Raw genomic sequence first — 14,768 nt, 5'->3', positions numbered from 1 at the left:
TACGTCTGTCTGTCCCCTATTATGGTTCTATCCCTGGAGAACCTTCGCTAATACAGGGGTTTAAAAAGAGGGTCTCCATTCCGACATAACAAAGAGGATATGAGAGTAGCAATGGCCATGGGAAATATGGGTAAGGCTTTCAGGAAGACAGTCGGGCTGAGTGTGTAGGATTAGGAGCCGTCAGGATACAGATATGCAGATTATGACCCCTCGTAATGCGTTAAGGACGGGACTAGAGAAGATGACCAATGGTGGAACACAGAGAAACCCCAGTGTTCAGAAAGAACAGAAGAGAAAGAGCCTGCAAACATTGCTTGAGAAAGAGATGAGGGAAGCAAGCGAATGAGGAGAGCAAATGAGGGGGGTGGGAACACTGAAGAAATTTCCTGGGCAGAAGTGAGCAAAGATAATTGGCAGAAAATCCCATGCTCATAGTGAATAGGGAGCAGGGATGCTGGGAAGAGGTGAGGCAGGGAGGGAGATGCAGAAGACAGGAGGGGGTGGTGGCGAAGATAGTAGTGTGGCTGGTGGTGGCCCCAGCTGCAGAACAGGCAGCAGCCGTAGCAGCTTGTTAGATAAGTGGAAGATTGATGATAAGCCTGAAAAAAATTGACACATGGGTAGATCAGCTGTGAAAACTCTTTGGATGATTCTACAAAAAGGTACAAGTATGTGGAGAATTTCTGACAGTGGCCTCACCATCTGTACCATCTACTGTTTCTTTGCCATAGTGGTTTTGACTGGAGATTATATGCACCCCTTTTCTGAGTCCAAGCCAGTTTGGCTCTATGCAGTAATATCCTATTTTGCGATGATGGGGATTCTGACCATTTATACCTCATATAAGGAGAAGAGTACCTTTCTTGTGGCTCACAGGAAGGATCCTACTGGGATGGATCCTGATGATATTTGGCAACTATGCTCCAGTCTCAAAGGGTTTGATGACAAATACACCCTGAAGGTGACCTTCATCAGTGGAAGAACAAAGCAGCAGCAGGAAGTTGAATTCACCAAGTTCATTGCTAAGTTTTTTTTTTTTGACCACAGCAGGACACTGGTCATGAATGCATAAAAGCCTGAAATATCCAGGCTCCATGACAGTCTTGCCACAGAAAGAAAAATAAAGCAGCCAATTCTAAAAGCAGTCTCTGCTGGATCATGCTATATTACTGTATGGGTGGGAAAAGAAACAGAACTTAAAATGGGTAAAATGAAAAATGTTTAAAATGTCCTTTTTATGGCCTGAAATTGTCATCTATTCTGGAAAAATAGGATTTTCTAGCACAGATATGAGATATTTTAGTTCTTTTGTCTAGCTGTAGCTTCCTTGGTCTGCAGATTATGTTGTTTTAACATGCATTGGAAAAGCATTCTTGCTGAAAGCTGTACAAGATTTTTTTTTCTTTTGTACTTAGTAGTACTTTCTGTCGTATAGCTTTGTGCCATGCAGCATTTGAAAATTCAGTTTTTAAAATTGTGTAACCTGTTGCTGACTTTATGTTAATTTCTGTTTCAACAACTGTTTCCCTGAAGAATTTAGGATACAACTTCTTGTGTATGAGAGCTTTCCTTCGCACACCATTGTTGTGGGGGTGTGTATATCTGATTTGGGTGAAATCATACACACACACACACACACACACACACAAAATACAGCTTTTAACTTTGTTTAAAGCAGGCCTGCCTCTTACATTTTTGGTTCTTAATCAATTGAAGAAGCCAGTGGCATTTTTAGTTTTATATTGTCTATTTTCCACTACTATATCTCTGTTGATTTGTTTGTACCCTTTATTAACTGCCATTTTCTAAAATTTTAAATAAAAGGAAAAAAGATGTGGAAGAAGATGGGGCTGGGGATGTGGCTCAAGCGGTAGCGCGCTCGCCTGGCATGCGTGCGGCCCGGGTTCGATCCTCAGCACCACATACAAACAAAGATGTTGTATCCGCCAATAACTAAAAAATAAATATTAAAATTCTCTCTCTCTCCTCTCTCACTCTCCTCTCTCACTCTCTCTTAAAAAAAAAAAAAAAGATGTGGAAGAAGAAAAAGAAGAAGTGAGGCAGCTAGCTCCTTGGGAATTCACTAAGCACCTGTCACATGTCAGGAGTAACTACTACTTTGTACACTCATTCCCTTCATCTTATCAGGGACCTTTTAGGTTGGATATCAGCATGCTTGACAGGTGTAGACTGAGTTGTAGAGATACTCCACACTCACTCAAGTTCTATGCTAGGTAGCAGCAGATGAGAATTCTAGCTGCATACGTAGGTCAAGGGACATGGCCTTCCCTTCCCCATTCCACACTGCCTAATTCCTCAAATATGCCAACTGTGGTCAATGGTCAGCTGCAATGCAAGCCTCTGGGACACTTTCTTCTGCCCATCTTTGGCTCATTCTGACACAGAAAGGGAAAGCCTGGGCCTAGGGCAGAACAAATAGAAGCAAAGAGCACAGACTATGGAGTTGAACTTCCAGGGTTCAAGTCCCATCTCCACCACCTCTCACCACTGTAGGGCCTAAAAGTTAGGGTTGTCAGCTCATATATAAATTTACATGTTACTATATTAGTTTACTTATATTAGTATAAGGTAATTCATTTAAATCTTCCCATACACAAATCAGGAATAAATAATAATTCTCAATTACAAGAAGGAAATGGCATAAAGAGGTTTAAGAATTTGCTGGAGGTCATGCATTTGCTTATATTACCCCTGCAGCCTGGAACACTGCAGAGCTGACATTCCCACCTTTGGCCCATCCCAGAAGCCCTACTCTCCTCACAACAACCCTGAGCTCACAGTTTGCTAGTCTTCTTCACGGAGTTTACAGGACTCCATTATCTTTGATGCTGAGCCCCAGACACAGGGCTTGTCCCATATTCTACCCCAGATTCACTACATCTTTTATGACTCAAAATAAGAAAAAGTAAGCTTAACTGGTTCATTCCAATAGCTAGTTTTTTTCTGAGGGGGTACCCCCCAGTGGCAGGAGAAATTCCTTAGCTGTGCCCAATTTACAGTTTGATATCATATTTGAGAAACTGCTATTCTCTACCAAGCACGGACAGCCCATGGAACTTTGAGAAAACTACTGAAATATTTCTGAGTCTCACCTTTCAGCTTGTGATTCAGCATTTCAACAGGGATTGAAGATGCTATATGCTGAAATATGTGACATGAGACGTTCTTTTTAACTATAGGGCACTAACTGCACCCCCTTTGAATTTTCCAGTATCAGCATTAAATCTTTTCAGAGGCCTGAGTACTCCAGGCTCCTAAACTTTTCTCCCTCCCATATTTTAAAGTACCTAGCACTTTATTATTTATTTATTTATTTTTATTTTGGGCCGGGTACCTGAGATTGAACTCAGGAGCATCCAACCTCTGAGCCACATCCCTGTCCTGTTTTGTATTTTATTTAGAGACAGGGTCTCACTGATTTTCTTAGTGTCTTGCTTTTGCTGAGGCCAATTTTGAAGTCACAATTCTCCTTCCTTAGGCTCCCGAGCTGCTAGGATTACAGGTGTGCACCACTGCACCTGGCTAGTACCTAGCACTTTAAATACAGGGACAGAGGTGTGGACTGCACACAAGGCTCATCACATTTGTTGAGGCCCACTGAAACATTAGCTTCTAAAAAAATAAGAGCTGCTTATGCTGGCCAGGCTCTTTCTGATGTCCCTGTTGGCCCTATGCAATTCAGGCAGTGGTACCACGCTAGGATTCTCAGCAAAGTGGCAGTCTCCCAAAGTCTTGTGTTGTTTGAGCTTCAGTGACCCTCTTCTGTAAATTCTGTGCTCTCTGCCTGACTTTATACTGAACTGTCTTCACTGTCACAATCCACAGGGACACAGGTTCTGCTTGAATTGCAGATTCCTCAAGCTAAAACTCCTGTGTAGCAATTCTTAGATTCTAGCAAGAGTGGCCGTTGTTTCTCACTCTGCCATCTGGAATTAGGGGAACTTGTTCTGCAAGCATTTATTGAAGGGTGTGAAGAAAAACAGATGTGTTTTAGGGCCACAGTAATCCAGGATCCACAACTTACTAATTGTGGCTTTGGACAAATCTTGTGACTTCTGTAAGCCGTGCTTTTCTTCACTTGCAAGATGTTAATAATAACATTTTCCTTCTGGCATCATGTAAAGGTTAAGTATAAACTATGGAGGAATTCCTAAGAGAGAGCCTGGCACATGGATGAGAACTAATAAACGGTTACTGCTATTTTTAAAATTTTATTTTCTGACTTTATTAATGTATAATGGACAAATAAATATGGTATATGTTTATAGCATATAGCATGATATTTTGATACATGCATACACTGTAAAGTGATTACCAAAATTGAGCTAATTAACACATCCATCTCCTTATGTGCTTACTTTTTAAAAACATTGATACATAAAAATTATACATATTTATGGGGTACATGTGATGTTTCAATTCATGTATACTTTGCATAAAGTCCAAATAAAGTTATTTTTGTGCAAAGAAATAAACAAATACACAAGGTTTGGGAATTGCTTTGTCTTACCTTCAGACTTCACTTTTTTCCTTATCCAAGGGCACTGAGTCCTATGATCTCTACACATTCTACTTCTAACAACATTTTTTGTTTCTTCTTATTGTGGGTATTGAATTCCATTTTTGCAATAGAGATAATAATAATAGCTCCAACTTGGTAGGCTAAGCCTGTTTAAAACGTTTTTTGATTCACACTTAAATGACTGCATCTGCAGGTTTATTTCCATTTCATATGAATGGTGAGTAGACCATGACAACTTGGAGGAAGGATATGATCCAGTGTGGCAGAGAGAGCTATTTTCCAGATCATTCTGATGAACTCTACGCATATTGTCCTGAACCTTGTGAACTACTCAGTTCTACAAGAGGGGGATTCAAATAACAATAATAAAGGCTATTTGCTAAAAACCATTTAAGAACTGGAGATATCTTCCCTCTGTGTACATCTGTCTCTATGTCCAAGTTCACCTGTTTATGAAGAGTCATATTGAATTAGGGTATACCCTAATGACCTCATTTTGACTTAATTGCTTCTGTAAAGACCCTGTCTTCTGAAGTAGTGTGGATTAGAACTTTGACATATAAATTTGGAGGGAGGATGCAATGTCACCCTTAATATTGCCCTTGTGTGTTAATACTGTTTCATTGTCTCAGGCTCTAGGTCTCTGGAAATAAGAAAAACCTAAAATCCAGGAATGATTTTTTCTGTGATTTTTTCTGCCCCTCCACCCTTTGCAGCCATCACCTATTCATAATGTGAAGTCTTGAATCTCAGAAGAAAACATCACTGAGAATTGATGAATTCTGAGAATTGCATCTTCCAACATCTCAAACCCTGATTTTTGTTTTACCTACTGATTGACTAGATTCCTCTAAACTTCAATTTGGGAAAACACAACTTATGTTATACATGGATGTGTCGTAGGATTAGATGATGAAGAACAGAACTCCTTCTGTGAACTGCAGGTTTTTCTCACTGTATCAGCCCACCTGACTCTGGCAGAGCTACTGACTGCCTTGAACCAAGAGGTAGAAGAGCTTGAATGCATTCAGTTCAAGGGTTGTGTTCCCATCAGAGGAATTCACATGCACCTTTGCCTCATTTTTTAGTGGCTCCAACTTCTGTAGGACCTTCTTTGTAAGCAGCCACCACCTTGGACTAACAGAGGGAGTTGCCAATGTCTGGGCCAAATCCAATGAGCTGAGTAAAGACCAGGGAAAGCCCAGGAGCACTTAGCACATGATCAAAAACATACCTAAGGCCTCATCTGCTACAGGCTTCTCCAGAGTAGTGAATATTATGAGATAGAGACCCAACCCCACTGGGCAAACTATATCAAGGACGAGATCTTGTATGTTGTCATCAAGCACGACTGCAAGAGGGCACCAAGATCACCTCCCCCAAATTCAGCAAAGCTACCACCACCAAAATCCATTTGTATATTGTCCTTATACTCAAAACCATGCATGCTTGAGCCAGGAGGGCACCTGCTTAAGGATGGATTAGGGTGTGGAGAAGGTTGCATGTCATGATGGGGTTATCCCATTTCTTCTCATCTGCTGGTGCCTCTTCCCTCTTTTCTACCACCTGACTTTAACTCATTCTCTGTCTCATTTTCCCCAGGGCCCACATCATTGCACCACAAACACTATTACTATTGATGGGTGGGTAGCCCTTTTTTCTGCCATGAAGTTCCCCAACCAGGTACCATGGGAACACTCCAAGAGGAGGGCTACCCTTCTTGGAGTGGAGATGCTCACTTAGAATAGAGAACTCATGGTCAAGATAAAGTTGTTCACAGACAAATTAATACAAAAGACCCTCTTTCAAGGCCTTGCTCCAGCCCTCTCAGAGTCACCTAGAGTAATGACTTCAACCCCCAGCACACCTACTCACCCAGTACCAGCCAGCTCTGTATCCACCAGACAGTGGGTGAATTTTCTAAGTACAGAAAAGCCACTATTTTTATGAAAATGGTCCTGTCTCAAAGTTCATTTGGTTCTGGGCTGAGTTGCCAAAGGCGAGGGGGTCAGGGAACTAATCCAGGATGGAAGAGGGGATCTTTTATGTCCCTTGTTTGAATCCCATTCCCATAAAAGTACATGGATAATGTCCTCATTATCCATGTACTATCTAAAGAGATGTAAAGGGATTTCTTGAGTTCAAGACTGAAAACAGAAGATCTGCCTTAGCTCTGCTAAGGTGTCCTTCTTCCCTTCCTGTTCTCTGTTATCCTACCTTTGGGAGAAGAGAGAGAGCCATCAGGAGATAACCAAGGTCACTACCCACATATGCACACATCTGCACTCTTCACCAAGGACTGTTTGCACGCTCACTGGGTGAGACAGAAGGAAAGGTAAGCCATGGTGGGCACTTTCTTTGGGGAAGGTCAAATAAGGCCAGAACAGAATCCCTGAGGAGTCCTGCGTATCACCACTTATGAAGTAGGAAGACCTCCAGACTGCTCTAGAGGAAGTGCAAGGAAGAAGCAGGGTATTGGTCAGACAGAATATTATACTCTTATCATTAACAACAGGCTCAAAGGTTGGCAAAAGCCCCGTGTCCCCAGCCTCCCCTAAGCAAGAAGGCACAGGCTTGGAGCCCAGGGACAACATTCCTGGCTAAGAGCTCCAGGGCTAGTGAGTGCTTTCCACTGCTAAACCCAGGACCCAGCTGTCCCGTCTCACAGACTATGCTTTTTTTGTGATATTGGAAGCTACTTGTCTCTTACATTTCCTGCAAGATGAGTGGGGACTTTCTGGCCTATTCAGTCTGTGTGACACAACCCTTCCCACTCACCCACGCAGCTGTATTCAGCTATGACAGTGAGGCAGCACGGTACAGAACTGAAGGAACCAGGCTTTAGCATGGGTTTTATTTTTTTATTTTGACAATCCCCTGGGTATTTTTTTATAGTATTCCTATCATTTTTTCCCCAATGTAAGTTTTTAAAACAACTTCGATATTTCAAAAACAGGTTATGGTTGTGGGTATACAAAGCCCCTTTCAACCTCTCTTAGCCTATTTCCTCTTGCTATTGACACAATACCACAGATTGGGTACATTATAAAGAGAAGAGGTTTATTTTGGGCTCTTGTTTCTAGTTCAAGGTCAAAGAGTCACATGTGGTGATGGCATTGGTGCTAGCAGAGTCCTGAGGCAACACAGGGCATCAGGGCAAGAGGCAGGAATCACACAGGGACCTAGCCAAACTGGTTTTTATAGCAAAACCACTCTCAAGATGACCCACTGACCTATCGATCTGTTAATCATACGAGTGGGCTAAACGCCTCTTGAAAGACCCACCTCTTACTCTCTCTTATGGGAATTAAACTTCAGTATGACTTTTGGAGGGGACAACCCATATTCAAACTCTAGCATGACCTCCTCCCTTCATGGACCCAGGAACTCTCTAAAAGTTTAAGCAGACACCCTGTATGATCCGAGGCCAAATCTTCTCTTCAGAGCCCCAGCTTCTGGCCTGCCCTGAGCCTGGGCCCCACAGTCGTATGGTCAGAGGATACCTCTCTCCTATGCTGCCTTATAAGACGAAACGACTGCATTCAGAAAGGGTGAGTCTCCTCAACTATGAAAGTCAGACACTGTTCTCTTTAGAGGAAGTTCTAGAGTGAGAACCCATGGAGTGTCTGAGACAGAAGGAGACGGAGGGAGACTTCCTGGTTAACATGATACATATCCTCAAGGAGAGAACCGAAGACCGCTGTGATGCCCTGCTTTCATGACATTCTGGCTGCATCCTGCAGGGTCATGCAAGGGTCCCAGCCTCCTGGGGGGCAGAAAAAGGAGGTTGATTGGCCACAGTTGCTGGTTCTCACAATTTTCCTGGCACATCTGCATCTGCCTCTTATCTACCTCTTGCAAAACTAGAAAATTCAGTCCTCATAAGCTATATGAATTTTGGCCTTCGGACCTAGCAATTTGGTTTGTTCAGGGGTAGGCTCGCTACAAGATTCTTTACACGGAAAACCCAGAAGTCACATGAGGGATATCAGTGGTCAGGAAGAAGACCACAGGAAGGGAGGAGGTAGTAGCTATGCTCACACCAGGAGACTCAGGGAGATAAGTGGCCTTTTACAGTCAGATAGCCTTAAGTTTCTTACCTAAATGCAACTGGAAAAAAGTTTATTTAGCTAGCACCTGCCCCAGTAAGGGAAGTAGTGGTAATGCCTATGCACAGAAGACTGACATCCATTCTGGAGGCTATGAATCCCCAGGAAAGCTAAGTCCATCACTGGGGTCTCCTCAAAGGCCCTTCTGGGCAAGCTGCATCTCCACCTCCCTCTCTCTTAAACTCCCCACTCCATACTACCTTCCAGTTCCATATTAGCTCTTGCTTAACTTTACATTGTCAAGGCTATTGTTCTTTTTCTTTTATTTGTTTATTCAACACTTGTATACTGCCATCTCTATGCCAAGTGGTATTTTGTGCACTTTAGAAATATTAACTCATATGTGGAATCTTAAAGAAATGACCTCATTTGTCAAGTAGTAGGGTGGTTATAAGGAATGGGACTGGGAAAAACTTGATCCAAGGATACAAACTTTCAGTTAGACAGAAGGAATAAGCTCAAGAGAAATGTTGAACAACACAGTGACTACAATTAATAACAACATACAATATTGTGTTCTTGAAAAATGCAAAGTATTCTCACTATAAAAATCATAACTATGTGAAATAATACATATGTTACTATTGTCATTCTACAATTTGTATGCTTCAAATCATCGTGTTGTACACAATTAATACATACTGTTAATTTCAGAAAAATGAGCAGTGAATAAAAAAACTATGAGCTCAATTGATTGTCCTATAGACCCTCTTGTCAAAGTTTCTATTCCTGTACTTTTTTCTTAAACGAGGGAACACAAGGACACCAAGGGTGAAGATGTTGCTGGAAGTCACACATCTGTCCCATGCTTTCAAGCACCCTGTTAGGCCTTCTGTCCTCTGCTTTCATACCAACTCTGGGAGCCCCACTTACTCCCTCTCCTGCACTCACTTCAGGAACTCTTACTCAGATCCCTGTCATTCTCTTTGTTTCATCAAAGGCCCTTTGTTCAAGCTGGGACCTCACCATGACTCTTGCACAGGTAGCTGATGCTTGCTGGGCTCACAGTCCATAAGGAGACTGGCACGTCATCAGGTACTCAGCCCTATAGGCAGTCTATAAATAACTTTGGTTAGAATTAATTGCCCCTGCCCCAGTCACAGACATGTAACTTGCATCCATAAAAAACAAGTCATTTATAGTACATATTTCTGATACATGTATGTGGACTGTGCTATGTGCACAGTCCCCACTACTATACATGGAGATTTCAGAAAGGAACACAAGAGGCAAAGAGGCTTGTCCAAGCTGGGGGAAGGGTCAAAGAGTTTCCCCCAAGAGGAAACCTCAGGAGGTACCAGGCTAGCCTTTCCTTTGTATAACCTTAGCAGAATATTCTATGCTTAGTTCACATATGGGCTTGAACAGAGGAGAATTAATAATGGGCATCTATGTGACTGTGGCCATATCAATACTATTCATGACAGAATCCAGAATCCATCATCCCTTGGCCCTTGTAAGAAACATGTTTCTATAGTTAGACCTGAAGTGGAAGCAGAGTACTACCTGTTTTCAAAACCAGCAAGTTATTGCCAACCCTCTAGGATAGACTACAAAGTAGTTTCCAAAGTAAATACACCAGAAATTTTTAAAAAAGCAGAGTTAGGTGTTTCTCATCCCAAAGTGCACACCCCAGCCCCTGGGCTCCATGCCTCACATTCTCCAAGGCAGATACCTTGCCAGGATGACTCAGAGAAATCCAAAAAGAGATTTTCCCCAGCCCATGCCCTGCAACCTCAGGCACTCCAGAGGGACATCTCCTGCAGTGACGGAGGATCTCTCTACTGTTGACAGAGGAATATGTTGGAGCAATCCCAAAATACTGGAGAGGGGAAGGAAATGACTATGGCCCCTCTTGAGTGGCCACTTATTTCTCCAGCCACTGTGGATCTCAAATGGCATTTTGTGGTCCCTTTGGGACATGGACACTGCTAGCACTGTTACTTTCTTTCCTTTCCTTGCTCTGTATCGCTTAGCCATTCACTGGTTAAAAAAGGATGGCTCTCCTGCTTGTGGATCACCTGCAAATCTAAGCATTTGCCCTTTCACCTTCTGTTTCCCTCTCCCTCTCCCTCTCCCTGTCCCTCTCTCTCTCCCTCTCCCTCTCCCTCTCCCTCTCCCTCTCCCTCTCCCTCTCCCTCTCCCTCTCTCCATATGAACAGGAAAACTACACAGCATGAAAAGAAGGACAATTTAAGCATCTACATAAGTAACTTGATCTGAAACACCTGGCTTGTTTTCTAACACACAAGAATCTAAATATGTAAACTTCTATTTCACATTGTTTGATTTTTAATCCAGAAAAATCTAAAGATGTAAAAGACCCACAAGATTTCCTGTATATTTGTCTCCTCCATGTTATAGATGAAGAGATTTAATTGAAACTAGAGAGAAGAAAGGACCCACACACGTACATTCGGTCATTATGGGCAGAACTGTGCCCACTGCCCCTAATACCACTAACAACAAAACTCCTAGGTTGAAGCCCTAGAACCTCAGGATGTAACTGGATTTGGAGAGGACTAAGGTAAAATGAGGTCCTATGGGTGGGCCCTAAGCCAACATGACTGGTGCCCTTATAAGAGGAGACCAGGACACAGATACATACAGAGGGAAGACCATGTGAAGACACAAGAAAACACCATCCATAATTAAAGAAGAGAGGCCTTGGGAAAAGCCAACCCTGCTGACACCTTAATCTTGGCCCTCCCAGACTATAGAATTGTGAAAAAATAAATTTGTGATGTTAAGGCCACCCAGTGTATGGCACGCTGCTGCCATGGTCATGGCAGACTCACACACCCCAAATGACACAGCAGGAGGTGTGAGTGGGAATGCTCCTGGGCCTCCAGGTCTCTCCACTGCCCAAGACTCCCACCCACTCAGCCTCATTTTCACCTGGATGGATTTCTATTCTCTTCTAATGTGAAAAAATTATATATATATAATAGGAGATATATAAGATATATTTCAGAAAATACATAAGATATATTACAGAAAATTATATATATATTATATAGATATAATTTGTGTGTGTGTTTCACTTGGGGCACTGTCAGCCTGGCAGGGGCTGGGGGTCACCAGAAGCCTCACAGCCTGGGTGGGTCAGGAGTCAGGTGAGAAGTGGGCAGAGCCAGGTCTTGATGCATCTGGCTTCCCAGAGAAGGATGTGGGATTTTATCCTGCAAGTAGCAAGTGTTCTGAGGATATTAGATATGGAGTGACATGGTCAGATTTAGTGTGGGGCCGTTCATTCTGGCAAGAGAGACTTGGATTTTTGTGTGCAGACTCAAAGTGCATGCCTCAGGGGAGGTAGTTCCAATGGTCCCAGTCACAAATAATGCTGTAGGTGTCTGTGATGACCACATGCCATGTTGCCCTTTCCAATTCCAGATTGCTTCCCAGAGTAGTAGGTTAAAGAGTCCAGGGGAGGACATGCAGAGGTGGGTTCTGCAACCACACTCTCAGGGAACTTGCCCAGCTCCTAGGAATGGGGTGAGCCCAGCCCTGGGATGACTCTCTAACTCTCAGAAGGAAAAAGAAAAGCAGTGTGCAAAGTTGGAAGAGCCCTGGAGACCTCAAGCATTTGAAACCCATTTTATAGCAACTCAAAGAGGGTAGCAACTTCCCTGTTGATAAGAATCCACTCTCAAATAAAATCCACATGTTATTGCATTCTTTGATCCAGCTGTTAGCTCCCTATATAGATATTGAGATATAGAAATAATCTGGTGGTAATATTATTTCATTTGGAGCATACTTTATGTTCTTTAGCTAAAAGGTGACTATGGGAAAGATATAGAAGGAGGTTTTAAAAGGCTTGAGAAGATTGGATGAGGACCGGAGAGACAACACATAGGCTTTCATCCACAGCAAGACTACAAAAACAGAAGAACTACATGTCTAGGAGGATTTTTATTATTTTCAATAATGTGATAACATTCCTATAAAAGTAATTTATAGACAGACTCAAGGCAAAGCCGGGAAGCTGAGCTCGTGGATTTTAGAGAAGAACCCACAAGCCTCCAAGGGGAATTGTGTTGAGTTCAGGTTTCACTGTTGAAGTTGCTGCTCTTTGCACTCAGATTTCAAAATTACAGTAACTCATTTCATTATAATGCAATGGGCAGCAACCTGGTTATGAACCCAGCAAGTCAGGAGGATCTAGGGAATTCCTTGCCCTGGAGGTCACAACCATGCAGGGCAGGTAATTTGCTGCAAGTTTGTGTTCACTGTGTTATTTTTAAGGGTAGCTGGGGCCTGATGCAAAACAGGGTCAGGCAGCCATGCAGGTTGGTATTGGCTTTTACTCAAAGACCTCCACGACACTTTGGGGTGGTTTTGCAAATGAGATGAAATGAAAAGGCCAAGTTTCATCTTCTGTTTTTAAGTAGCACTGTGATTTCAAATTAGCATTGAATCAGAAACTGGAGTCTATGGCTGATGTCAAGCAATCAAATGCAGCCTGGGAGTGGAGAAAGGAAAGGCTCTCATATCCATAATATATACCTTTGACCTATTGACCTAGAAAGAATTAAAAATGTTGAAGAGGGTACTCCAGGCATAAGAACTACAGGTGCAGGGCCAGAATTGTGGCTCAGTGGTAGAACACTTGCCTAGCATGTGTGAGGCACTGGGTTCGATTCTCAGCATCACATCCCACAAATAAATAAAATTTAAAAATTCATCAACAACTAATAAAAATATTTTTAAAAATAACTATAGGTGCAAAGAGCATATTTTGTAACTCACCCATGTTGTTGCAGGTAAATAGTTGGTTCCTTTTTACTGCAATGTAGTTATTACCCAGCAGATATACCATAATGTGCTTATCCACTGACATGTTGATAGAGAGTTGAATTGTTTGTAGTTTATCTGCTACAAATAAAGCTCTATCCACATCTTCCTATAGAAATATGCTTTCATTTCTGTTTAGCAAATACTAGGCATAAAATGGTTGAATCATTTGGTAGCTTTAGCTTTGTATGAAACTGGAACTGTTTTCTCAAGTCTCATCATCTCACACCTAGCAGTGTGTGAAAAGCCCTGGCCTATGCCCATGTACCCAGCACTTGGTGCAGTCACTCTTTTCTATGAGTCATCTACTCTGCCTATGGTGGATTTTAATAACTTCAGTTTGTATTTTCCAAATGGCTATGTCCAGCATCTTTTCTTGTGTTATTTGATCTTTGGCGAAGAATCTATTCAAATCTTCTACCTATCCTTTCACTGGGTTCTTTGCATACTTATGATTAACTTTTGAGAGTCCTTTATATACTGTGTATATTCCTTCATCAGATATTTGCTCTGCAAGTACGTTCACCCAGTAATAGTATGTCTTTTCATTCTCTTCTTTTGAATAGCAGAACTTTTAATATTAAGGGAGTTAATTTATCTTTCTTTTTATTAATGGGGTGGGGTTTTGCTGTTATACCTAAGAAAGCTTTACAAAATGCAACTTCACAAAAATTTTCTTTTTTTTTTTTCTAAGTTTTTTAATGTGGAGTTTTACATTTAGATCTATGACCCATTTTGAGTTAGTTTTTGTATATGGATCAAAGTTGTTTGCATTATATGGTTCCACTCATTCTAGCACCATTTGTAGGAGGTGATCTTTGCTCTTCCAAATTGACATTACACATTATGTCAAAAATCAGTTGTTTCTATAGTTTTCAGTCTGTCTCTGAACTCTATTCTGTTACATTTGAACTACTTTTCTATATTTTTTTTAATACTACACTGTTTTGATTACCCTACCTCTGTAATGAGTCTTCAAATTAATTTTCATTGGCAAGCCACCTGTGTTTTTGTGTTTGAAAAATCTTAGATCCTGTATGTTACCATAAGTTTGTGAGAATTAGTTTGTAAAGTTTTAAAAAATAGAAACTTCTGGGATTATTATTGGAATTACTTTGAATCTATGAATCAATTTTGGGAAGAACTGAAATTATAACAATATAGAACCTTCTAATATGAACAAATTACACCTCTCCACAATTTTCAGTGTATAGATTTCTCATATATTTTGTTAGATTTATCACTGGCATTATTCAATGCCCTTATAAAGAGTGTTGTTTTTTAAAATTAATATAGAATTTAGAATGTAGAATCTTTAG

At 41.5% G+C, this 14,768-nt stretch overlaps 1 pseudogene; it reads left to right on the top strand.

Moving 5' to 3' along the window:
• The first annotated feature begins 481 nt into the window (after window positions 1-481).
• LOC143381532 (signal peptidase complex subunit 2 pseudogene) overlaps window positions 482-14,768 on the top strand; it is a 66,777-nt pseudogene continuing 52,490 nt past the window's right edge.

The sequence above is a fragment of the Callospermophilus lateralis genome, chromosome 15 (assembly GCF_048772815.1).
Source record: "Callospermophilus lateralis isolate mCalLat2 chromosome 15, mCalLat2.hap1, whole genome shotgun sequence".
NCBI lineage: Eukaryota > Metazoa > Chordata > Mammalia > Rodentia > Sciuridae > Callospermophilus > Callospermophilus lateralis.
The sequence above is the reverse complement of the archived record's forward strand: the minus strand, read 5'-3'. Positions and strand labels throughout refer to the sequence as shown.